At 46.2% G+C, this 26,127-nt stretch overlaps 1 protein-coding gene across 2 annotated transcripts in view; it reads right to left on the bottom strand.

The window, feature by feature from the left end:
• Gabbr2 (gamma-aminobutyric acid type B receptor subunit 2) overlaps nt 1–26,127 on the bottom strand; it is a 367,556-nt gene that overhangs the window by 252,702 nt on the left and 88,727 nt on the right. The window lies entirely within an intron of this gene.

The following is a 26,127-nucleotide window of genomic DNA, read 5'->3' as shown; positions in this document are numbered from 1 at the left end:
ACATAATGATTACATTCATCATGGGGAACTGGTACATGTACATAACACTTCTTAATTCTTTTTACTTCCCTTTCCTTTCCCTCCCTCCTTCCTTCCCCCATCTCTTGGCCCTCTTCCTATTTGTGAATCCCCACCCTTGAGGATTATAAAAACAAACAGAAAATAACAAGAGTTGATGAGGATGTGTAGAAACAGGAATGCCTATGTGCTATTAGTGAAAATACAAGATGATTCCATTGAAAAAACAAGACACAGACCTCAGAAAGTCAACCACAGAACTACCACATGACCCAGCAAATTTGCTTCTAGATGTGTACCCAAAAGAGCTGAAAATAGGAACTCAGGGAGACATCTGTACGCCAGGTTCACAGCACCGGCAGTCACAATGGCTGAAAGATGGAAACATCCCAATGTCTATCAACTGACGCATGGATAAGCAAGCTGTAGTACACACCCAATCTCTGAGATACTATTCCATCTAAAAGGAGGGAAATGCTGACACTTGCTGCAATATGGATGGACCCTGAAGACATTATGCTAAATGAAATAAGCCAACAAAAGGAAAAACGATGTATGATTTCACTCATGTGAAGTACCTAGTATGAAATTCAGAGAAAGAACAATTCCAACTTTAAAACTGGCCAAGTTGATGGTGGTTGCCAGGGGCAGGGAAAGGGAGTAATGGGGAGTGAGTGTTTGATAGGCTGAGTTTCAGTTCACGGTGATGGAAATGTCCTGGGGATGGAGGGTGGTGATATGGCCCAGCTATGTGAAATGCACTTCATGCCACGGCACTGTACACTTACAGATAGCTAACATGGTAAATTTTTATGTGATACATATGTTACTAAAATAGTAAAAAAAAAAAAAATTAAGAAGATAATGATGAATCTACAGGAAAGAATTCATTTGGAAACACTTGCCAAGCAGTGCTCTTACTCAGCCCAACACTGGATGCTGAGGATGCATAAAGGCTGGATACAGACCCTGCCCAGGAGCTCGCATAGTAGGCAGGGCAAGTCCCTAATAGAACAGATCAGGCAACGGAAAGAGGAAAAATGTCCACAAGGGTTGGGGTCAATCACGGCTTATGTCCCACCTTCTTGCCTCTACCTCCCTCATCACAGTCACACCATCAGCTCTTCTCTGACTGAGGCCCTGGCTCCTAACTGTGCATCTTGCTAACTCCTGGGCTCAGAAAAGCCCATCTACCACCCAGCAGTCTGAGATCTCTTTGAAAAGCATAAATCTGTTCTCATTCTCCTGTTTTCTAGGCACTTAAAGCTCAGCTTCCTATTGGAATATAATTCTCACAAGGTTAAAAACATAATTCTCAGGCCAGGGATTTAGCTCAGTGGTTCCGCCGCCTGCCTCGCAAGTGCAAGGACCCAAGTTCGATCCCCGGTACCAAAAAAAATACACCACCAACAACATAATTCTCATGAAAATTGATATTGTGAAAATGTCAACATTTTATGTAATTTATTGATAAGGAGATTTGCAAAATGACAAAGATTCAAGAGAATTTGAGAAATAGGAACTTTTAAGGCAAATAAATAAAAAGGAATAAGATTGCTAATTTAGATATAAAACTGATTAATGGTCTACAGAGCAATAAAGCTATAATCTTTGAGGACAGAAAAAAAAATCATTAAAAATGACCACAACTTATCAGTTGTAGAAAATTGTAAATATCTGGGTCTTAATCCGCTAGGCAAAGTTCCATCACCCAGTCTAATGATCTTAGGCAGGCAGTTAGCAAAGACTCTAAGTATTAGGCTACCTGGTCACCTGACCACATCTTTGTATTTACACGTTGGGGATAATTTTCTTAACACACCTTATCATAATTCAAGCCACACAATCCAGCCCCTGCCTCCCACTCTGGGCTGATTTCCTTCCACTCTTCCCATTGCTCACCAAGTAAGGCCTTACCAGCCTCCTTTTAGTTCCCTGAAATCAAAAGCAATTTGCTTCCTGTCTTTGGGCCATTGTACTTGCTGGAGTTTTTTTGTTTTGTACCTGGGATTGAACTAGGGACCTTGCACTTGTGAGGCAGTTGCTGAACCACTGAGCTAAATCCCCGGGCCCCATGCTGGGTTTTTTTCCCTGACTATTTTTCCCTCAATTCTCAGTATAGCTCAGTCCTTCTTCTCATCCAGACCTTCTCACCCCAAATGGTACCCACCCCCACCACTCTCTAGAGTGTAGCATCACTACATTAATGGCCTAATGTAGTCCTTCCAATGACCTGATGTCCTCTTCTCTACTCTTTGTTTGCCTGCATATTGTCTGATTTCCTTAACTGGGATACAAGCCCCAGAAAGGAAAGGACTTTGTTATATTTCTCCAGGCCTTAGATGGATCTGCCACCAGGATTCGGCAGGTACCTGCTGAATGCTGAGAAGCCTATGATGCTGTCCCTCATTTTCCTTCCTTCTTTTTCTACTTGCATGTCTCTCTCCTTACCTTTGTCTTTCTCTACATTCTGTCCTCCTTTATCTTTCTGCTTGTCCCTGCCTACCCTACCCTTTAAGTAACCATAACATGGGACAGAGTAGGTTAGAATTTGTTAGTGTTTGAAACTCCCTGTAATCTCAGCACTGGGAGGCTGATGCAGAAGGATGACAAGTTTGAGCACAGCCTGGATAACTTAGCAACTTAGCAAGACCCTGTCTCAAAAGGAAAAAATAAAAAGGGCTGGGGATGTAGCTCAGTGTAAAAGGCCTTGGGTTCAATCCCTAGTACTGAAAACAAACGAGAGGAAGAATGGAAGGAAGGAAGGAAGGAAGGAAGGAAAGAGAGAAAGAGGAAACAGAAATGAAACTTCCCTGAGTAGGTGCCAACTGATAGGAAAATGAGCTCACCATGGTCCTGGCCTCAGAGAGCACTTTGTCCACTGGGGCCATGAGACAGGGCCTGGCCTGGGTCCTCACATCACACAGAAGACAGTGCTCAGGAGCAGACCCAGATTGTGGGCACCCAAGGAAGAGCCAGGAGTGGTTTTGGCAGAGGGGACTCTGGAGAAGAGAGTCAGAACCAAATGAGCATTAACAAGGCAAACAGAGGCAGGAAGTGAGGGGACCAGAAAAGGGGATAAGGTGGCCAGGGACAGGAAAGGAGGGTTCTGAGTCCCAGGATGGGGAGTTTGGATTATGTCCTGTGTCTAACTAGGAAATAATTCACCTTTTAAATTTTAATTTTAAAATTAGCCAAATTAATTTTTTTGGCCAAGAAAGACAGAAAAAGAAAAGGTAGAAAGAGAAATGAAAGAAGGAAGGGATTAGAGGAAAGATGGGTCTTACTATTCTTGGGGTCCTTGATTAATTATCCCTGCCTCTTGACTGAAAGCAATGCTTCTCCCACTAGCTGAGCAAAGGAGAAGTCCATGTTTTAATTGTTTTTACTGTGATTTACTGAATCATCCCTAGTTTTAATACATTTCTGTAATTATTTTGGCTTGTTTTCTAATCTAATCACAATCATAAGACAGCATCACAAGATTTATAATCAAAGTTGCATTAAAATAACATCAAGAACAATGAACTTATTAATACTTATTAATATGTGTTTGCTTAGCAAACATTTCCTGAATGCCTAGTCTGTCCAAGATTCTGCATCAGTAATGATGCCCTAGCTTTTCACACACAACTCTTGGGTAAGTCAACTAAAAAATCTGAGGATATGTGACAACCAGTATTGGAGCTGGAAGAATCTTGCACTGTTCTCAAATGTTTGCCTGACCCAGTGTTCACCAGATTAAGTATGGTAGGCAGAGCTTTGGCCCCTGTGACCTTCACTTCTTGGTGTTAATTTCATGAATGTTATGTTTTAGGGAAAAAGAGATTTTGTGGATTAGGCTACTAATCTGCTGACCTTGAATTATCATCCTGGTGGGCCCAATGAGAGCAGATCACTTCAGTTGGTAGCAGAGGGGAAATCAGAACTGGAGCGCCTGATATGGGTTTGTGTGCCCCTGTTGGATTGATGATATAGAGGGCCACATGCCAAGGAAATAGGGACCTTGGTCCTACAGTTCCAGGACCTCAATTCTGCCAATAACCTGAATGTTCATGGAAGCAAATCTCCACATCAAGCCCCTCGATAGAACCCAGCTCAGCTGACACCTTGGGAATCCCTGAGCATAGCAACCAGCAGAGCCACACTGTGCCCAGACCCCTGGCAGGCAACTGTGAGATGATAAATGAGTGTGGCTGAAACCACTAAATCTGTGGTGATCTGTTAAGTAGCAACAGAAAACCAGTGTGCTCAGGTAAAAAGAGAAAAGTGAGAACAATATAGTGAGGTTTTCCTCAGAGTTAAATTTATTCCACTGAAAGAACTATCCTTAATTTAGACAAGGTCCTTCACAGCTCATACAATGCTGATACAATGATAGATAGTAGGAGGGTTTTGTTTTCAATGTGCTGATGTGGCAAAATAAAAATGTTGGCACCCTCATTGGGTTTCTGTTCTACCCTCTCCCTTTCTTGGTGTGTGGATCCAAATTTCCAAGCAATGCTAATATAGCCCATTCCCTCGCTTTCAGATGAAGACACTGGGGACCAGAGAGAGAGATTTATTTCCTGTCTTTGGAACAGGAATCTCTGGGTTCCCAATTCAGAGCCTTCTAATAATCTATAGAGGACGCAATGCAACAGGTCAACAGAAGTTAAAGCTAACAGCATCCAGAAAGGTCCATTTCCCCCAGAATAACACTGCAGACCTCCGTTGCATCAGCACTCTTAGCCTGAGTCAGGAGAGGCAACCCATTAAGGACTGAGGACTAACATTTCTCTCGCTGCCCTAAAGCAAGCACTTCTGCAGTGAATAGCAGGTTAAAAACCCCAGTGACATGGCTGTCCCATTTCAAAGGGCTGTCCCTTTTGCCTCATCCTCATTTCCAATACTGTGTCTTTATCTGATGTGATTATTGTCCCAAAGGGATAGATTTACAGCTGACAACAGCTGTCTTTGGGCTGGGTCAGCTTGGAGGTTTCAAACTCGGCCCAGCAGGGGCCCAGAGTTCAGCAAAGAGCTTGAGCTCTGGGCTCTTTCCTTCATTCCAGCCAGCACCTGCCCTTGTGTCAGGTTTAGACACAGCACCAGGATCCACAAAAGGCTCACTTTGAAAAGAGGGTCTCTGTGCTAGTAGTAAATGTTTGAAAGCTATAAAGGAGATGACCCCCAGAAGCCCCTGCCAGAGCATGACTCTGTCTCTGGCCTTGGGAAGGACAGGCGAGTGTCTCAAGGACAAGGTGATGAAGGCCATATACCGTGGCTACTCACTGAGAGTTAATCCACTGCATATCGATTTGCCCAGTGGTCAGTTCACCACGATACTGAACAATTCTCTGAGTTTGAGTCTCCCAAGGGATCCCTCACCCAACACTTGAGGTGCACATTTCAAAGCATCTATCCTTCCAGCTCAGGCAAAAGTCAATTTCATGTGTATTTCACATTTCACTCCTTCCTAAATGCTGCCCTTGGAGATGTTCCCCTAAAGGCTGTTTATTATCATCCCTTCTTGCAGACCCACCTCTGCCTAAACCAGAGAAATGCTGGAAGCTTTGTGATACCCCATATGAAGGTATCTGACAGCTCTTAGTGAGCTACTCACTGGGCAAAACAATCACTCTCAGGAGTTATTTATGGCAAGTTATCTTTCAGCTGTTTGGTTTCTGATGAATCGCCAAAGAGCCCCATAAAGGGACTCCCAGGCCTAGAAGAAAGATGGGCTTTTTATGGTTTCTCCCTCTGGAAATTTCCCCACTATCCTCTAGAGGTTATTCAGACTGGCTAGCAAGGCTACCACCCTCCGCTCACCATATTCTCACCCAATACCTCAAAGCTTAATGACCAGCCACAGCCCTACTCTGTGGCCCTGCCACTTGGAGGCTGGCTCTGTCTCACAGTAGGACCTCAGGACCTGGGGCTTTCCCTTCCTCTCTCATCTCTCCAGTATTTCACCATGGCCTTTATTGACTCTGCATCTAAGGAAACCCACACTCATTACCTCCAACTCTCGTCCACGACATCATGGCAATAGCTTTTCCTTCCCTGTAAGGACTTGTCACAGAGAAATTGTCCCTAGCACATATAGGCTCTTAAAATGCAGCAATTCTAAATGGGAATAGATCCAAAGGCCATGAAAATCAATTTTTTTAACTGAAAAAGGAAGATTCCAGAATGAAATCCATTTTCATTTAAATCTCATTTTTAAAGAATTACAATCCTTTTTTAACTGAACATTTTCAAAGAAAATGTTGCTGAGAGTTAAGATGTAAAAATGCCAAGAAAATGTCAGAGTTAATAACGAGCCACTTGAAGCTGGGAATTACTTCCTACAGAGTTTCAGACTGGAAGGAGAATACAGAAGCAAACACATCTCACCTGTCCAGTTACAACATCCCCCAGGGCCTCCCTCCAGAGGACCAGTCAGCATCTGCTTCCATCCCTCCAGAGGCAGAGCTCTCACTCCTTCACCAGGGAGCTCATCTGTCCTTTGACCAGCTCACTGCTTAGAAAGCTTTTCCTTCCATTGGCCTGAATCACCCTTTCTTTCACATTTGCTGTTCTGAGTTCTCATGCTATAACAGAGGAGAGTAAACATTTCCCATAAAGGGCTAGATAATAAATACCTTAGCTTTGTGGCCCTACATTCTCTGTAACAACTATTCAACTCTGCAGGTGTAGCATGAATGCAGGCATAGACTGAAATGAGGGTGGCTATGTTTCAATAAAACTATTTTAAAACATAGGCAGCTGCTGGATTTGGCCCCTGGGCCCTACCTAGTTTGCTCACCCCAGCTCTAAGGACTCAAGGAACAGGTACAATCCTCCACCTTGAAAAGAGCCCTTCAGATCTCCGAACTCAGCCAGTGTGACTCCCAGGAGATGTGTTCAGGATGCATGGCCTTTAACTCTGCTAACCATTCCTGTAGGAGATGGATCCATCGGCATCTCATAGATGAGTCTTCCCCTAGAAAGGCTTTGGAGGCACATGAGTTGGGCATGTGGCCCCTAGAATGGTCTCCCAAATACCTCTTCCAGCAGATAAGGAACTTGAGGCTCAGAAAGATTAAATATCTTGCTCAAGAACTGGGGATGTGGCAGCTCAGTGGCAGAGTACTTGCCTAGCACGCACAAGTCCCTGGGTTCTACACCCAGCACAGCAAACAAACAAACAAACAAAAAAACCCAAAACAAAAAAAAAATCAACCCCCCCACAACAACAACAATAAAATTTGCTCAAGGATTCAATTCCAGGCAATATAACTTCATACCATTATTTCATTTTAATTAGGAATATACTACTATGAAATACTTTACTCATAGAAAAGACTATAACACATAAAATATGAAAAACAGTAATACAAATATACAGTATATCCAATTCTGCTTATGTGGAAACCTCTGTGTGCCCACCTTTCACATGGCCCTCCTTCAGTGGGAGGAGCTGAGTTTGAAGTTGGCATGTATCTATCCTTGCTTTTCTTTATAGCTTCATATGTATATGCTTTGTAAACCCTGTATCATTTCATTTTGCTTGCCCTTTTTTTGCTGTTTTTTTGTTTTTTGTTTGTTTGTTTTTGAGACAGGGTCTCACAATGTAGCTCAGGCTGGCCTCAAACTTGCAGTGATTCTCCTGCCTCAGCCTCCCGAGTGCTGAGATTACAGGCCTGCACCACCAGGCCTGGCTTGCCTTTTCATATGTGAGTGGAATCATGCTGTCTCAAACTTGCCCTTTGGTGCTACCTATGTTTGTCAGATATGTGTTGCTGAGCATAGCTGTAGTTTGCTTGTTGTAGTAGTTGTGTATGAATATGCCACCATTTATTTGTTCATTCCCGTCTCTGGACACTTGGGCTGTTTCCAGCGTTTTGTTTGGTTGTTGTGAGCAAGATGGCTGAACATTTCCATACATATCTCCTGGCAAACATGTACAGAGTTTCTCTACGGTATAAACCTGGAAATGGAATTGTTGTATCATAGGGTTTGCCACATTTTCTCAAAGTGATCCATTTACACTCCCACCAGCAATATTTGAGAGATCTCACTGCTCCGCATCCTTGCCAACTTTCATTTCTTCCAGTCTTGTGGGTATCGGAGATCTCATTTCAATTTGTATGTTCCTGATTACTAAAAAAGGTTAAGGCATCTTTTTGTATGTTTTTGGGCTGTTTGTGCTTCCTCTTTGGGGCTGATGACTGCCCATTTTTCTTTTCGGCTGTCAAGCTTTTCCTTATTGATTTGTTCAGAGCACTCGCAGCCACCACGATGCCAGGCTGAATAAAATGATCACGTCCTGCATTCTGCATACTGACTTCTGTTAATGCAACTTCAGATAGCAAGCAACCTTCCTGGTGCAGCACCAACCTCACACAGAGCTTCCAGTCAGTGAAAACGACTAAATCAGTGGGCAAAACACCTGTGAGCCTTTCTGGAGGTGGGGGTGGGGAGAAACTACTTGACCAAATCCAGCCAGCCAAAAGATGAATCAAGATATAGATCTCAGGAATGGAGGGCTGGTGGTAAACAGGAGTGACAGCGAGTGCTGAACCTACTTAACTTGAAACACTGGGAATCCAAAGATAATAAGGTAACATAAAATTCAAAAGGCAGACAAGAGGGCAAAGGAATGGGAAGATGGCTAATTTCCTCTTCTGTTGTAGAAGGCCTTTAATCAATACCATCTAAAATTGAAAACTAGAGTTTAAAAGCCAGGATTCTAACCTCACTGCTTTTCATAATCTTTTATTACCATTGGAGAGATATTTTAGAAACAAATATTTTCTGTAGTGATGGTAAAATTGTTTAACATTGAACAGTACCTTCTACTTTATTTTTTCTTATTTTTCTTCTGGTACATGCAAATAAATAACATGTAACATCAGTTTTAAATAGGATGTAATAATGATCTCACATTAAATTATTTCTGCCCATCTCTCTACTTATATGCATACAAAGATGTCTGGAATGATAGTCATCTAATGTTCAAACTTTTGAGTAATTTTTTAAAAGAAAGCTTTCTTCTTGGTACATTTTGTTTTACTTGAATTTAAAAACACACACAGACTACTTTTATAAAGACAGAAAGTCATTTTTTTAAAAAAAAACTGGGAAGCTTTCCATATCCAGGATGCTTTCTCAACCACTTACATCTCTTTCTTTCTGTTTTTCTGTGGTTGACTTTCTGAACCTGAGTACAGGACTCAACACTAATTATCACTATATGATGTTCAAAATTAGCCTGGGCCAGGGATTTAGCTCAGTGGTTCCACCGCCTGCCTCACAAAGCGCAAGGTCCCGAGTTTGATCCCCGGTACCAAAAAAAAAAAAAATTAGCCCATCACGTTGGCCAATTGAATTACACACACTGTATTGTTTTGTCACTGCAGTTAACTCACTCAAACATTTTCTGATCATCCACCAAATACTAGTAGCTATCCAGAAAACAGTAAGTCCATGCGACCTCTAAACATTCCCTGAACAGAATATGTAATGAATGTTTATTGATGTGTTAAATTGGGAAATAAGTACACCAATAATAATAACATACCAAGCCTTTATATTGCCTTTATTTGTACCAGGCTCTTCTAATTGCATGCTGCTCTCTCTCTCTCTCTCTCTCTCTCTCTCTCTCTCTCCACATATCCATTTAAACCACACAACAATGACCCAATGAACTGTGTCCTATTACCTATTACCTACTACCCACATTTTAATAGATGAAGAAACTGAGGGTCAGAGAGAGGTATGAGTCATTTGGCTGAAGCTGTACATAGGGAGTACAGGGCAGAACTGGGCATCAAGCCAAGGAAGGCAAGTTCTTTAGAGACCATGCTGCACAATATTCGTGTCATTTTTCTTCCTGAGCACACAGAGACAGCGTGGTCCCCAGCCTCGCTGGCATATCAGGTGTGACCATACAGTTCTGGGCACCAGGATGTAAGCAAAGGTGATGTGAATCATGCCAGGTTAGCTTAAGGTTTCATACTCTTTTCCCATCCATACTGTCAGTGAAAGAGAATCCAAAGGCCTGGAAGCCCCAATCCCTATGCTGGTCATGGAGGGCACTCCCATATCAAGAGAGAAGCCCCGGCAAAGGGCTAACTCCACAGGCTCATGGCCTCCAGGGACAGTGCCTTCGGGATGTGATTCAACTTTTAAGATGAGGCATTCTTTTACTAGGCAACCCTGATCACTGACTAGGCATGGTGGTGGGACAACAGCCATCTGGCCGGTTGACCATGGGTGATCTTTGAGCCCTGTTGGTCTGGCTGGGACCTTCCTGGAGCTGCACTGCTGTCCAACTCGAGACTCTCTCCTTCCTTCACCGCAGTCAGATGGGCCCCACATCTGCAGGCCCACCTTGCTTAGATGCTCCCTCCCTCTGCCTCCTTTCACAAGCATCTCGCCCAAAGCCCCTCTCACTCTGCCTTGGCACCAACTTCCCAGACAACTCAACCAACGTATCCCTCCCACCTGTACTTCACTATGGCTTGAGCAAGAAATAACCTTAATATATGAAGCCACTGGAATCTGAGAGTCTGCCGCTAATTAGATGTATTGACTAATAAACATTCTTAACTGCCTGCTGTAAACACTTTGAAATGTCAAGAATCAACACACCTGGGAAAGTTTTAGAGAAAGGTTAGAGTTTAAAGACAGACAAAGAAGGATTAGGATTGTGGGAAAAGGTAAAAAGTAAAAATGTATGCCTTACATTAAAAAAAATTATTCCCTATCATTCAGGACACTGTCAGCAACCAGAATTCAAGGGACATAATCAAATATAGCTGGATTGACCTGTCTTATTCCTCTCTGGCTTCATGTGCCTAGCGAAGGGCCTGGCCCCAAACAGGTGTTTAATACATGCTAGTGGACTGAATCACTGCTCTATGGCAAATACCATCCCTGCTGGTGGGGATAGCTTGAAATAAAAGCAGTTGCCTCCATATAGCTCTGTCCCAAAGAGCTTATTAACTCCAGCCAGCTTGAGATTTTCACACCCCTTCCCCGGGGTGATGGACGGACCATCTGCTTCTAAAAGTCTCCCGAGAGCCAGCCTGTCCATCCTGATTCTGAGGAAAACTGGCATTTCTGTATTCTCCCTGAAGCTGTCACTCGGAATTCTTGGCCTGTTGGAGACTGAGTTATTTGAGAATGATGGAGCCACTGCACACGTCTCTCCTCTGCACTGTTAAAGCCAATTACCCGATTTACAAAATGTTTTTCAAAGACTGGGAGATACAAACTGCGTTTCCTAATTAGCTGTCAATAAGTCTCCCTTCATATGCGGGTGTGACATTTTTAAAAGTCAGGGTCACAAATGCAGAATACTCGGGCTGCCTGTCAGGAGGGGGGTGCTTTTTCCCCAGGTTTGTGCAAGTATCACACGTTGTCAGCCCTCCCCCTGGGGATGGGAGCCCAGTCATCTGCTGAAGAGGGACTAAATTCATGCTGCATGCCACTACCAAGCCATCTCTCCTTTCCACTTCTCATTTATGTGGTATTCTAGTTCAACATTAGCCAGGAGCTTTGGCTCAATACAAGGGATACAAGATGAGTAAGACACAGTCCCTGCCCTCAGGGGACTTGTTATCTAGAGTGGCTCAAAGACGTGAGTGAAACGTAGTAAGTGGTGGAAAGAATTTTGGATCAGGAATTCTAGAACATTCATTCCACCCTTCAACACTCATTGGGTGATGATGATGAGCTAGACCCTGTGGTAGGTGCTAGGTGCATAGAAGGGGTTACACACAGATTTGGCCATTGGTAGGGGAGAAAGCTTTAACACAAAGCATGATAAAAATGGAAATGATGGCAGAGAAGCAAGTCACACAAAATGGAACAAATGTTCAAATCACACTGAGATACTCTGCCAAGTCTTGGAGGAGGTGGCATCTGAGCTGAGCCTTGAAAGATGAGTGGGAGTTGGAGGGTGGAGGGCACACTGGGCAGGGTTACCTACGGAAGCAAAGTTGAGTGGTGAAAGAGCATAGGGGCCACAGGAGACATGGAGTGTCCCCTTTGGTGGCAGGAGCACAGGAAGGAGAAAGGAACAGCAGAAGGAATGGAGGGGTCAGACAGGCTTGGACCAGCACCCAGGAGCCTTGAATGCCAGGCAGGTGTGCTTTTTTTTCCTTTGGGCACAACAGCTCACTGCAAGACTTTTCTCAGCATAGGACCAGGAGGGCAACTAGGTCTGCTTCACCCAGGTGCCTGTGGCACCAAGCATGGAGGAAGAAGACCAATAGAAACAAAGGAGGCCAGTGGAGTAAGGACAGTGGTCCAGGGATGAGGTGCTAACAGATGGCACAGAATCCCTGGAAGGATGTGGTCCAGAGGGACTCATTCCGTAAGGAAACCCGAGGTGTGGGTTTGATTGGCTCATGGCACCAACAAGACCCAGTAATGGATCATTCTCAATAGCCTCCTTAATGGGAGCTCAGGGGCAGGGGAGATGAATGAGGAAAGGTCTAGGACAGAGGAAACCCAACTACATTAGCCACAGGATGTGGACACAGACCTGCCCCACCTTGCTCTGTGACCCTCCTCACTGGTTCCCCACTAAACAGTATCAATCAGGAAAGTCTGAACTATGGCAACCAACAACCCCAAATCTCAATGGATTACTCCAGGAAACATTGATTTCTCTGTCAGCAAGGAGTCTGGATACATCATATCTACTCAGGGACCCAGCTGACAGAGTGAGCACTATCTTGAAAGCATCAGTTGCCCAGGGAGACAGAAAGGAAACTCATGGAGAGGCCCAGCCCACTCCCCATGCACGCACACACATCAGATACAAGTGACACAAGGTACAACCTCTGATGTAGCAAAGCAGATGTCAGGGAACCTAATGATGACAGCCAGACTTGATCACTCAAGTCCCTCCAGCCCTAACACCCTGTGTTTTTTCCTCAAAGCCAGATTTTGAGTCAATTTATACATATCCAGATAACATTTATTTAGCACTGACCTATGTGCCAGGCCCTATGCCAAATTCTTTCTATGCATTATCTCATTTACTATTCATGATGTATCTTATTCAATATTTGCAATGAGCCTATGAGATGGATACAGTTACTAGCCCTCATCTACCAGAGGAAACAGAGGTTCAGAGAGCTTAACTGACAAGCTCAAGGTCATACGACTGGTACTCCATGAAGCCTGTATTCTACCCGCGGCCATCACACTCCAAACCATATGCTCTTAGGAATTCCTGGCTCTCCAGAATATCTGCCCTGGGGTAGGGTATCATGCCTTTGAGAATGGTGGGAAGGCTGCAGGATGATATTGTAGAAATGATTATTTCACCAAGTAGAGGACTGGACTTTAATCCTTGGAATCCATGAGGAAAGGTGAGCAACAGGGGAAGTGAGGGTAAGACTTGGGGACAGCAAGTGGTCCCTTCACTGGACACTAATAGGGTGAACGGGAGGAGGAGGTGCTCCTGGGGAGGGAGACCTGAAAGCTTCAGCAGGCCCCGAGCCCCAGCACAAAGGGTTGCATCTTATTCTGGAGGCCCTAAGGAGTTTTGTTTACTTTACCATTTTAATCATGTTTAAGTGCACAGTTCAGTGGCATTAAGTGCACTCGTTGTGTGACCAACCCCGGAACTTTTTCATCATCTCAAACAGAAAAGCTTGGTACCCATTAAACTCTGGAGGTTCCTGCTTGTTTGTTTTTTGTTGTTTGTTTGTTTTTTTCAGACAGGGACTCGGTAGGTAGTTTAGGCTGGCCTTGAACTCACTATGTAGCCGAGGCTGGCCTCAAATTCATGGCAATCCTCCTGCCTCAGCCTTTGGAGTTCTGGGATCACAGGCATGTGCCAACACACCCAGCCATACTCTGGAGGTTCTTAAATGACACCACCAAAGCTGGAGACAGGGAACAGGGCCCTGGCAGCCACCTGAAGGACATTAGGGGAGAGAAGAGGTGGATGAGGAGACAGGTAGTGAGAGGAGTGCAGGGATCCAGGCCAGAGAGGCAAGAACCCCAGGCAGGGCAGTGAGAGAAGCAGAGGCAGGAAGGGAGGCATCAGAGGTAAGAAGAGGTCTGGCTTTCTCCAGGGGCCTGGCAAATCCTGAGCCACGAGGCAGTAAGGTACAAAGGGGATGCTGGGCCCTAGGGACATCGCTGACCCCAGCACATGGCCACAGGGCAGGTGAAGCAGGCCACAAACTCCGCCCTGGACAGCTACACTCCTAAACCCAACAATCTTTCCTGTGTCATAGGCGAGAGCTATCCCCATGGCTCACCCAGAGGTCCGAGGTCTATGCTCAAACATTCACTGGAACCCTGCTCTGAGATGAGGACTGCGGTGACAGTAGCCACTATCAGCCAGCCATAGTTACACTACTCCTCTGGTGACCAGCCCTCCACTCTATCAGCAACATCTCAGCTGGAGTTAATTACTTGCTTGCTTGTCCTCCAGCTGGGGACATGATGGCCACTCCCTGGTCTGATGGGTGAGGGCTGGGCGGCTGTCACATGTCCCTGTCACCTGAGGACTCTACTCAAAGGGAAATCCTTTCACCTTTCTGCAGCAGGAGCAGCTGCAGGTACCTGTTCCCAGAGGCCCTTCCAAGAAGTGATTTCCAGCACCCAACATCTGGCCTGGTTCCCACCTCCTACCCATGGTCTCAGCTCCTGCAAGCATCTTACTGGGTCTCACTCAAAGGTTGTAGGGCAACTCTCTGATCTTCTCAACATTCTGTACCCAGATCTCAGCTCCTTAGATCTCAGAGTCTGACACAGCTTCCCAAGATGAAGACTCTGGTCCACCCATGGCTGAGATCTCACTAAGCAGTCCCTGAGTTTATCACGGGACTCCCCACACAGACTGCAGTGCTGCAACTGGCCCTGGTCTCCCTGATGAATATGAGAGTCTCTCCACCAAGGAAAGAGAGCCAGGTGGACTGTCAGACCAGCGAACAGGAACCATTGGATGGGAGGGGTGGACAGACTTGACTAGGGCAGGAGAGGCTCCCACAGACCCTAAGGCACCAACCTGGACCAATGCATCTATAAGTACGTCTTGCTCTGGGAAGGACTCCTTGACCAGGTGGTAGGCAAGGCCTCAAAAGCAGCTGCCTCTGAAGGCAGGAAGGTGCAGAGCCACAGGGGTCAGGCCACCTCAGCCCTGGTAGGAGACATACATCCTGGGCTTCCCTTTGTAGAAAGGGAATAAATTCGTGGAAGGTGCTGTGGTTTGGGTGTGGCCGAATTATTTATGCCCCACAAAGGACTATGTGAAATTCCTGGTCCCAGGTGAAGGTATTGGGAAGCACTGCAGAAGCTCTAGGAGGTGGGGTCTAGTGGGACATGCTTAGGGAATTAGGAGTGTACACAGGAAAGTAGTTTTCATGGGAGGACTGATTTAAAACCCTGCGTTTAGGGTCTCTCTCTCTCTCTCCATCCCTCTTTTGGTTCAAGATGTGATCCTTTGCTCCTACACACATGCCCACCATGATGTGCTGCCACCTACCACCCTCACCAGAGGCCAAAACATTGCCCCCTCCCCTGCCTGATCTTGGACTTGAACCTCTAAAATTATGAGTGGAATGTACTTCTCTTTACTTCATTAGTAGTCTGTGTCAGGTATTTTGTTATACTGATGGAAAGCTGACCAATGAAGAAGGCCACCAATAGGGCACTCAAGAGGCCACATGGGGCCCATGTCCAAGACTTTAGTTAGGCATAAGTGCTGTGTTTATTTACTTGATGAACTAGGTATTTAATGAGGATCTCCTTTGAGCCAAGTCTGCCAGGCATTGGGCAAACGGAAGGACACAAATCCAACCCCATCCTCACAAGCTAATGGGGACAAGAGAGGAGCCAATAAGCAATCCCAGCACAGGATGGCATCTTAGTCCATTCGGGTACTATAACAAAATATTACAGATGAGGTGGCTTTTAAACAACAGAAATTCACTTCCCACATTTCTGGGAGCTTGGAAGTACAAGATCAGGGTGTTGGCGGGTCTGGTGAGGTTGTATTTCCTGGTTTGCAGATGGCGCATTTTCGAATTTTCCTCACATGGTAGAAGAGGAGATCAAGCTCCATTAAGTCTCACTTATAAGGATGAAGCAGGAAACAGTGAGGACCCTAGACAGACAGCTCTTTAACATGAAGATAGGAGACAAAAGCGGCTTTTAATGATGCTGGCAGCTCAGTGAGTGACTCCTGTTTGTCTCAAGAGCCCGGAATAGAAGTTTGCACTTCCTTATGGACCTCTTTTTACATCTATGAAGCTTAATTTCATTGGAGTTTCCCTGGAAATATAGCAAGCCGGATATACACAAACCAGAGGAGTGGAGAGGGAGAGAGGAAAGAGTTCTGGAAGGACTCTCTGAGTCTGTTATACCCCTTTGGTGACAGATTACAGAAGTTGTCATGGCTACTCAGGTACATTGTACAAAGAGCATAGTTATCTAATTAACCCACAGTTGCCTAATAACACAGTTAACTCATAGTTGCCCGATTCCATATGGAGGGGTAGTCTCCTCTCTCAAGGACACTATCCCATTCATGAGGGCTCCATCTTCATGACCTAATCCTTCAAAAGGTTCCACCTCCTAACACCATCACCTTGCAGGTTAGAATTTTTACTTGTGGCTTTTGGTGGTGGGGTGGGGACACAAGCATTGAGACGATAGCTGATAAGAAAGTACCCCCTGAAGGGGGCACAGAGTGTGGGACCCAGAGAAGGGCCCCAAACACAGTGCCAGGATTCAGGAAGGGCTTTCCAAAGGAGGAGGCACTTGGCACTTATGCTGGGTCTGGATGCAAAGGGAAGTCAGTCAGATGGAGAGGGTGGAGGAGAGTGGCTTGCAATGAGAAAGGCATTCAGTCATTCATTCACTCTACCAGGATTTGTTGAGGACTTGTTTTGTCTCAGGTACTGCACTAGATGCCAGGGATACAACAGGGAACAAAATCCCTGCCCTTGGAGAGCAGCCATTCTAATAGGAGAGAGGGAAAATAAAGAAGACAGAAAATTTTAGTAAATATCAGATCATGAAGCAATAATGTATGCTGTGTGGTGATGAATGCTAGAAGGAAAACTAACGTGAGGGCCAGGCCAGTGTGTTTGGCCTGCCAGGTACAGAGCAGCACTGAAGGGAATGTGAATTCAGGTAAGAGAATCCCTTTGAATCACTGGACCCAGCACCAGGTACTAGAAACAGTGCCTCTGCCTGAACGAGGAGTCATAGGTCTAGCCCCCATCCTACTTCTGCTAACTCCTGACTGGTGAACCCTGGGCAAACTGTGATCCTCCTAAACTTCTTACAAAATAAGATCTAATAAGCCTCCATTCCTCACATGGCAGGAGGCAGGTCAGGTGGGATTGGACAGCATTTTTGTGACCTTGGAAGATGTGTACAGTGAGTGGCCCCTACAATTTCATACCTGAACCTAAAAGCAGAGGCTGCCTTGGGATCGGTGACTGACTTGTCATTTGCTGGTGTTCTTGGGGTAAGCATGTGCCATCTCTGAGGCTCAGGATCTTCGTCCCAGGCCAGCCTCTGGAGCCCTCTGAGGGATTCTGAGGAATGTCCTTTAGATGGGAGATTGGGGACCCTAAAGAAAATCTGCCAGAACTGCTCCCTAAACCAGGGTCCAGGTTCCAACCTGAGAGATTCCCACCTCTTCCTAGCACTCTGTCACAGTCATACCTGCCACAGGCTCTTAGGCCCTTTGCCAGGTCGAAGGGCAAAGAAGATGCTATCGTACTGTGAACAGGATAGGAGGGCTTTTCAGGATTTACTCATTTTCATGCAGTAACAATTATGATTATTTTTCCCTGAGTAGCAACCTTGCTGTGAAATTGTTACTTTGTTTTCTTTTTGGGGTTAACAGATCCTTCCTGAACGTTGAACAACTGAATGCATTTTTTCCCTCACAATTTAAATAAAAACAAGCAGGATATGTAAAAAGCAACACAAAAGGACAAATACTATATAATTCCACTTAACTGAAGTACCTGGAGTTATGAAATTCACAGAGACACACAGTAGAATGGTGGTTACCAGGGCCTGGAAAAGGGGGTGGGATTTCTGTTTAATGGGTGCAGAGTTTCACTTTGGGAAGATGAGAAAGTTCAGGGGATGGGTAGTGGTCACAATAGTATAAAGCAACTAACACTATTCAGTTGTACACTTAAAAATGGTTAAAATGGCAAGTTTTATATGATATATATCTAACAGAAATTTATTTTTTTAAAAGCCCAAGCAGGAAGGTAATATCTTCTTAGGACAAGTCTCATGGCCTCTGTGGGCCTCAGTTCCTAATCTGTAAAGTGGGGGCGTGATCCATTCCTCCTTACTCTTTGGGTCTGGTTGTACAGAGAGAATTCATGTCTTTTTCTCTGCCAGGTCAAGAAAGCATTTCTCAAACCAGACTTTGCAATGGAACTAAAGAGAAATCAAAATGGAACCAAAAAATGAATACACAGATGCACAAAATGGCCTGATATTGAGGGGCTGATTCCCAGGCAGACAGGAGCCTCAAAGCCTTTGTCAGGGAGGAAACTGGGGTTGAGAAGGAAGTTGCCTGGGACACAAAAAATCACCAGGGCACACCAGGGTCTCCTGACTCCAGCACAGCCTCCCTTAGGCTTTGGCCCCCAAACTCCGGAGGATGACAAGTGGCTTCTGCCACAACAGCCATGTTCCTGTCCTCTTTACCTGGCAGTGTTCGGGGCATGGTGCTTCCTCCTGGTACCTTCGCTGAGATGCAAACCCTGTGGGCTTGTTGAGGGCCATGGAGAGATGGATGGTTCAGGGGAGCCCCTGGAGTGTGGCTCCCTACGAGTACAGCATAGAGGGGCTCTATCCTGTGTCTCTGTCCCACCACAGTCACAGGCTTGGCTCTGGAGCCAGGTGCGTGGGTTCAAATCTTCCACTTACCGGCCGAATGACCTTGGGCAGACTCATCAGCCTCTCTGTGCCTCAGTTTCCTCTCATTCACACAGGAATACTAAGTGTCTGCTTCACAGATGCTGTGAGAGTTCAGTGGGTTCATTCATTCAGTGCACTGGAGAGGGCTGGTATCCAGGCAGTGCATGAGCACCACAGGCCCTTTCTGCCCTGGGCCATGCACCTGCTCACCAGGAGCTCAGCAAGGTTCACTGCAGGCACTGAAGGGGGAATGAAGTTGTCACAGCTCAGCCTTGGAGACAGGCACTCGGCTCATGGTTTTCTTCTCAGGATTCACATTTCTACAGCAACAGAGACCCCAGGCATCCACCCTGTCTGGCCCTCCTCAGGAAATGGGAGAGGATTATCCTCACAGCCATCTCCATCACATTCCTATAAAAGCCTGGGCCAGCTCCAGCCCTGCTGTGGAAGGAGCGAGTGGGGTGGTCACGACAGGACCATATGGAGACACACCCCTTGCTATTTCAGTCCAATCTGTTGACATGACAACCAGGCTTCCCGACCCTGCACCCAGTCTCCATCCTCATGTGCACATTCTAAGAGGCACAGCTTCCATTCAGCGCTGCCTCCATGGCTGCAGATTGGTTTTCACACATCCCATCAAAACCCAAGCCCCTCATGGTAGAGCAAGTAGCAGAGGGGAGGCTCCCCTCAGCGTTCCAGTTCCAGATGTGCTCAGGAACTGGCAGCCTAAAAGTGGATGCAGGCAAGCACAGAGGGAGGGGCACCAGCAAGGTTTTCACAAAACCCCAGTGCTGACTTGCCTTCTCAACCAGGAGCTGGTGAGGGCCACCCTTATCCACACTCAGTCCCCAGGCTTCTGCATGTTAGGAAATGTTAGAGCAGGAGTGATCGTGGGATCATCTAGGCCAAGTGCTGCTAGGGAACCTAAGAGCTGCAGTTTGAGCTCACACAGACCCTGTTTACATTGATCTAAAATAGATGTTCAAGGGCGAGCTGGATTCTCCTACACAACAGAGCGCACAGAATCTGATTTTTAAATTGGGAAGTCCACGATCATAAACATGCCAGGAATAACACACACAGACTGAGTGTCCGCTGGTCTAGGGAACAATACACCATAATAGTAACAGCTCTCAACTCCTGAGACTTGCTATGTGCCAGAAAAAACCCTGTACACTCGCAAATATCATCTTATGTACCTGCATGGCCACAGCATTGCCACTCTGCAGATTTGGAGAAAGAAGCTCCAGAGTTTACATAACCAACTGGAAGACACGCAGTGGGCAGAACAGGCTTGGAGCCAGCCTGTCCACACACTTGCCCAGGACTCACGTCCAGGAAAGGATAGCAAGGGTGAAGTGGCATCCCTGCCTTCCCAGGATCTCCAGAGGCACCCGCAGTGATGGCACAGACAGGAAACTTTAGTAACATGTTCAGAGAAGTAAGAATAAGACTATGCCAGGGGAAGGGCAAGCAACAGGGGAAACCAGGACAGTGTCCACTAGAGGTAAATTCCGAGAGCTATGCACTGAGCCAGGTCCTTGCAATGACAATATCCACCTATGGAGTTTCTTAGAAGGGGCCAGTGACTAGGGAAGGCCAGAAAGGCTTTTTGGAGGAGGCGGCTTTGGAACAAAATCGAGGACAAGATTGTCTTCATTGTCCACAGCTCAGGAAATCCACTGCCTCCCCAATAGGTACAAAGCACACAGCACTCAAGCCTGCCTCCACACTCACACTGCACTCCCCACAGTCTCCAGAAGCAGCAGGAAGACAAACCACATAGAGAGAGACATCACTGATACGGTGCATCATATAAGAAAACAAAGGAATTTCACTGGGAGGTTGGCGTGTGCAGTCAGCTGAAATAAATAAATTAAAATGTGGCATTGTTGTCTCTGCTTACATTAGTTTTAATTATTGTTTACTGAAAAACTAAAACTTCACATAGGAAGGAAGAAAAATATCCTCAAACTTGTGCACAATCAGTGCAATAGACCTAACTCAGGGTGATTGGGCTGGGACTTGAAGCTCTCAGGCAGGGCTCAGTCAGGGTGTGGATGCAGCAGGCCAGGTACCCAGAATGCACTTCGCATCAGCAGCAAGCAGATGTGTGGGTTCGAAGCCCACCTAGGGGCCTGGCCCACACTAACTTCTGAGGCAGCCGCATACTCCTTCATACCCTGAGCCCACCACAGGCCCGGGGCAGTGGGGTCAACAGAATTTTCTCGGTGCCATCACAGATTCACCATGTCCTCTTTGTGGGTTTCACTCTGGCTTTTAATAGCAACCCTGTTGTTGACATGGCTAACTTTCTTGCTGTCCCATACCCAAGGGTGGGCCCACCTGCAGGCAAGAGCCATGCCCAAGCCACTTTTCCTGACCCTGGCACTGACCTGGGGCTCTGTGCAATTGCCGCACTGAAAATGACACCGATAGTGCCCCAATGACACAGATAGGTGCCCTCAATGCAATGCATTTACAGGGAGAGATACGGAGGAGCTTGTTCCTGCATAGAGTCTTTACTGGCCCTGAAGATAAGGACTTTTACCTAGGGATTTCAAACTCCATTCCCCAGGAGGCCCATCGAAGGGAGAATGAGGTGTTGAGACCCTGTCAGGCAGGACTTTGGGTCCCCACTGCCATCTAACCAGACGAGTTCCTTTCTGTCCATTTTATACATGAGATTCTAGAAACTGTTTGAATGGAGGGCTCTGCAGCCAAGAAGAAAAGTAGACATCAGAAGATGAGACCAGTTCACTGGACAGCCTGCTGTGGCCGCCCTCACTAAATCCACTTGGGTCCTCTCAGCCCAGAGGCACCCATGGCAGAAAAAGCTCTGCCCTGTGAGAGGGCCAGTTAATTTGGCCATCACACACAGAATAAACAAACACAATCTCCCAGGAGACCAGTGTAATTTTGGAGCTTCAGCACCAGTCAGGGGCCAGGGCTTTCTCTTGACTTGGTTGCAGTTAAATGACAAATGGCCTTGAATGCCAGGCTGAGGGGGCCTCCTCTGTCCTATGGGGCATGTGGCTCCCAGAGCCCCCACTGCACACAGTGGCGTGAATGGCTTTACACAGGGTACACAGACACACAGTGCTCCCCGTGCCAGCAGGGGCTCAGGTGTAAACCCAAGACATACCCAGATCTTGGGACCACCCCAACATGGCACCAGGAAGACTTTCCCAACAAGAAAGGGGGCAGTGCTCAGGACTATAAGAAGAGGCAGGAATGCCAGGGAGAGGTGGGAGTAGACAAGAGGCAGGTTGAGGACCCACCCCACCCCCACCCAGGGCACTGTGGCTGGGTGGAAACAGACGGAGATGGGCTGTGCAGCTGGGTGTGACTAGAAGAGAGGGCTGGAATGCCAGGGGATCAACTAAGAGAGGGGCAGGCCTGTATTTGGTCATTGCTGAAGCTGGGGAAGGGCTCACGGAGGCTGTTTATCCCACTGTTTCTTCTGCAGTGTGTATCTAAGATCACCCATATGCAAAAGCTCGGGAACAAATACAAAGAAAGGGTCAGGCAGACCCCCACATCTCCCCTTCAACAATTCTAGTTACATCTCAGGGAACATACAACCACACACCCAGATCACAGCTAGCAAGATGGTGTCGGGCTGCAATGGCAGGACAGCTCCCATTTGCCTGCTGGGCAAAGTGTTTCTCCGGGCAGTGGTCCTAGGTGACTTCCCCACTCCTGCAGCATCAAGCATATCCACAGGCTGGTGACACCCAACCCCAACCTCCATCCCAGCTGCTTCCCCTCAGCTCCAGGCCACACACCTTCCCCTGGGCCTCCATGTCTGGATTCACCACCTTCCCTAAGTCCTGGTCAGTGTCCCAGGAGGTGAGACACTGCTGTGACCAGGTAAGAAGGGCTCCAGATTCACACTGAGAGAACACCAACCCTTCCACACAGGTACAGTGGTCAGCACCATGCAGCACTAGGAAGAGCTCAGCAGTCAGCAATGGTCGCTATTAGAATAGTCCTTGTTTGTAGTGTGACACTATGCAAGAAAGTCGGAAGCTCTCAAGCCAGACAGTTGGGAGCTGGCCAAGCCTTCTGCTTTGCATGACTGCTCACACCCAGCCAGTCTCGAGTCCTGCAGGTTCCTTGTGCTGTGCATCTGTGGAACCATGCTCTCCTCTCCCACCTGCTGCCTCTTGCCTGTGCCTGGCTACCTTGCTCTCCCTGGGGCCGCCGCAGGCAGGTGCCTCTGCTTTCTGCCTGTCCCGCCCCTCTGGCCTCTCCACAGTGATCTCCCTGGGAAGAAAAGTTGATCATGATCCTCCTGTTCCCTGGTGAGCACCTCTCAGGTCATCTTCCAAGGCTCAGCTCTGATGCCTCTTTTTGCTCCAAATCCTCCTAGATCTCAGAGAACATGACTTGCCATTTTTGCTCTGCCAACTTCATACACACTTCTATGACACCGCCAATAACAGCGATGCTCAGACTCCAGGCTGTCATAAAACACAAAATTTCAACAAAAATATTAGGATGTGTAGTTGTCAATTTTTATTACCTCAAGTAAGGACATCAAAAAACAAATAAACAAACAGGGCTGGGATTCGGCTCAGTGGTTTCGCCACCTGCTGCACAAGCACAAGGACCGGAGTTTGATCCCTGGTACCAAAAAACAAATAAACAAACAAACAAAACAAAGTACCATTCTGCCTGAACCAAATTCTCACCAGCACTTGCTGTCCTCAGTCTTCTTGATTTTAGGCATTCAGGTGTCTGTCCAGGGGTATCTCAATGAAATGTATCAACTGCTTTCCTTTTGATAAATATTCATTTAGACACCATTGTTTGTGTGTGGCCACCTGGGTATCCTTCCTTTTTATGTAAAGTACCTGTATCTGCCTAAGTCTGTGCTTAAATTGGATTATCTACCTTTTTCTTATTGAGTAAAAGTTATTTCATTGTTATCAGTATGGGTACTCTGTCAGATACATGTATATACATATTGCTAATGTTCTTACATTGCATGGCTTGCCTATTCATTTTTTTAATAGTGTTTTTTAATGAAAAAAATTCAGAAATTTTTTTTTTTTGGTACCGGGGATTGAACTTGGAAAAAATTCAGAAATTTAATAAAGGTCAGTATCAATCTGGGTTTTTTTTGGTACTGGGGATGGAACTCGGGACCTTGTGCTTGCGAGGCAGATGAAAGAACCACTGAGCTAAACCCCCAGCCCTCAATCTTTTAAAACATAAAATGAAACAGAAAATCCTAACATGTTCTATCACTATGATTTAATTTTTAAAAGGATATGATAAAAAAAAGGAAGAGGGAAAGGAGGAAAAAGAAGGGGTATATCTCAGAGTGAAAGGTGTTATGTACAACAAAGTTAGCTCTATGAAGGATTCGTCTTTGTTTCACTCATCTTGCTGTGGTCTGTCAAAGTCAGTGTGGGCTGAAGGCTGGCCACTGTGAATGTCCCCAGGGTTGTTCCGTGTCCCTTTTGAAGCTGGGAGTGCCCGGCAGGGGAGCGCTGCCCACTGAGCTAGCCGAAGTGCACTGCCAGGATACTGCGGCTCCCCTGCACCCTTGCTGCTTGGGAAGGTGATGTCAGGTATGGCCCAGACCATTCAGCCACCAGGAAAACCCTCATCTGAGCTGCTGAGTGGGTTCTAGAAAGATTTCACTTGAGCAACTACTCCTTCTACTGTCACCGAGGAAACATATCTCCAAGAATAATAATAGTAATAGTAATAAAACCAACCTGCCCAAGCACTAGGGAACCATTTACAATTGTTAATTAGTTCACTAGGAGAGGAAAAAGCTAGAGAAAAGGGAATTGAGGCTGTTATGGAGCTGCTCGGTTCCTATTTTTAGCAAATTACTTTGCCCCTGCCACCCTCCACCAAGAATGTGTGTGTAGGGGGTACACATTCATATCCAGTCGCTGCAGCCAGAAGTGGCTCACACAGCCTGGGAGCAGCTGAGTGGCCCCGGGAAAGTGACTCTACTTCTCTGGGCCTCACAGTCCTCTTCAGCCAAGTGCAGTGGTTCCTTTTGTACCTGCCATACAGAGCTGTAAGGAGGGACAGCAGAGATTGAACGACACAGGCTCTAAAGTCTCAAGGATTGAGCAATCTCTGGGGACTGCTGCCAGCCTCACTGTCATTGTTGCTCACAAGTTCGGACTCAGAGAAATGCCTGTCAATGAGCACCTCCACTCTCTCTGTCCTGTCTCCTACAGAGCACCTCCTTCCTTTGGCCAAGGCCTTCCCTGCTTCAGAGAGATAAACACAATCCCAAAGGCTGTAAACAAATCTTCCAGCAACTTCCCCACTGCCTGCTGCAACCAACATCAGAGTGGATGTTCTCAGGCAAAGGATTTGGTCTGGAATTTTTCCACTGTATTTCCTCAATGGCCAATGTTCATTCATGCTACAGAGAGGCGGAATTTAATATTTGTAATTACTTTTTAGGGAACAGTTTTCTCCTGCAAATTTTGTAATTAATTTTTCACCCAGTTTCCCTTTGCCCGGTATTATTCTCTCAGGACCCTCACTGAGCCTTCCAACAACACTTCCACCCTCCTTCATATTCCAACTATATGTTTTCTAAAAATCTTCCCTTAAGGCAAGGATCACGTCTCTGAGTTTTTCATCACCCGCCTGGGCCTGGCTCCGTTGGTTAGCTGAAGCTAATGCAGTGGAAACAAACACAAGCAGAATAAATGATTTTCCCTGAGCATGCTGCCTCTAATGCAGCTCAGAAATCCCAGTTGGTTCAGGATAAGAACCTGGCCCAAAGCTGATTAATTTTGCAAAACAGACCTTCCAGGGTAGCACATAAGATCTTCAGAAAGAATATTCTGGTTTTTACTTCCAACTGAGAGCTTCAGGAACCATAATTAGAGCAATGTGGAGCAACAGACTCAGCTCCAATTCACTAAACTCCAAGAACCTTCCTGGCAACATGCACAAAAATAACGTCCCATTCCATATGAAAACATCGCCAAGAATTCAGATTGGTATGCTCACATTTGTGTTCTGTGCATTTTTCAAAAACAGTTTTATTGAGATATAATTCATGTAGCACACAATCCACCCATTTAAAACATACAATCCTAAAAAAAGAAATGTGTTCAGAATAGACAAATATATAGCGGCGACTACTGTGTTCCATGCATTTTAAGGCGCTCCTCCATTTAGGTGGGTTTTGACATCCAGAAGGTGGGGCTCAGAAAC

The sequence above is a fragment of the Heterocephalus glaber genome, unplaced genomic scaffold (genome assembly GCF_053883595.1).
Source record: "Heterocephalus glaber isolate CG9 unplaced genomic scaffold, H.glaber_assembly_v1.0 deba00001481, whole genome shotgun sequence".
Taxonomy (NCBI): domain Eukaryota; kingdom Metazoa; phylum Chordata; class Mammalia; order Rodentia; family Bathyergidae; genus Heterocephalus; species Heterocephalus glaber.
This window is presented reverse-complemented; position numbering and strand designations above follow the sequence as displayed.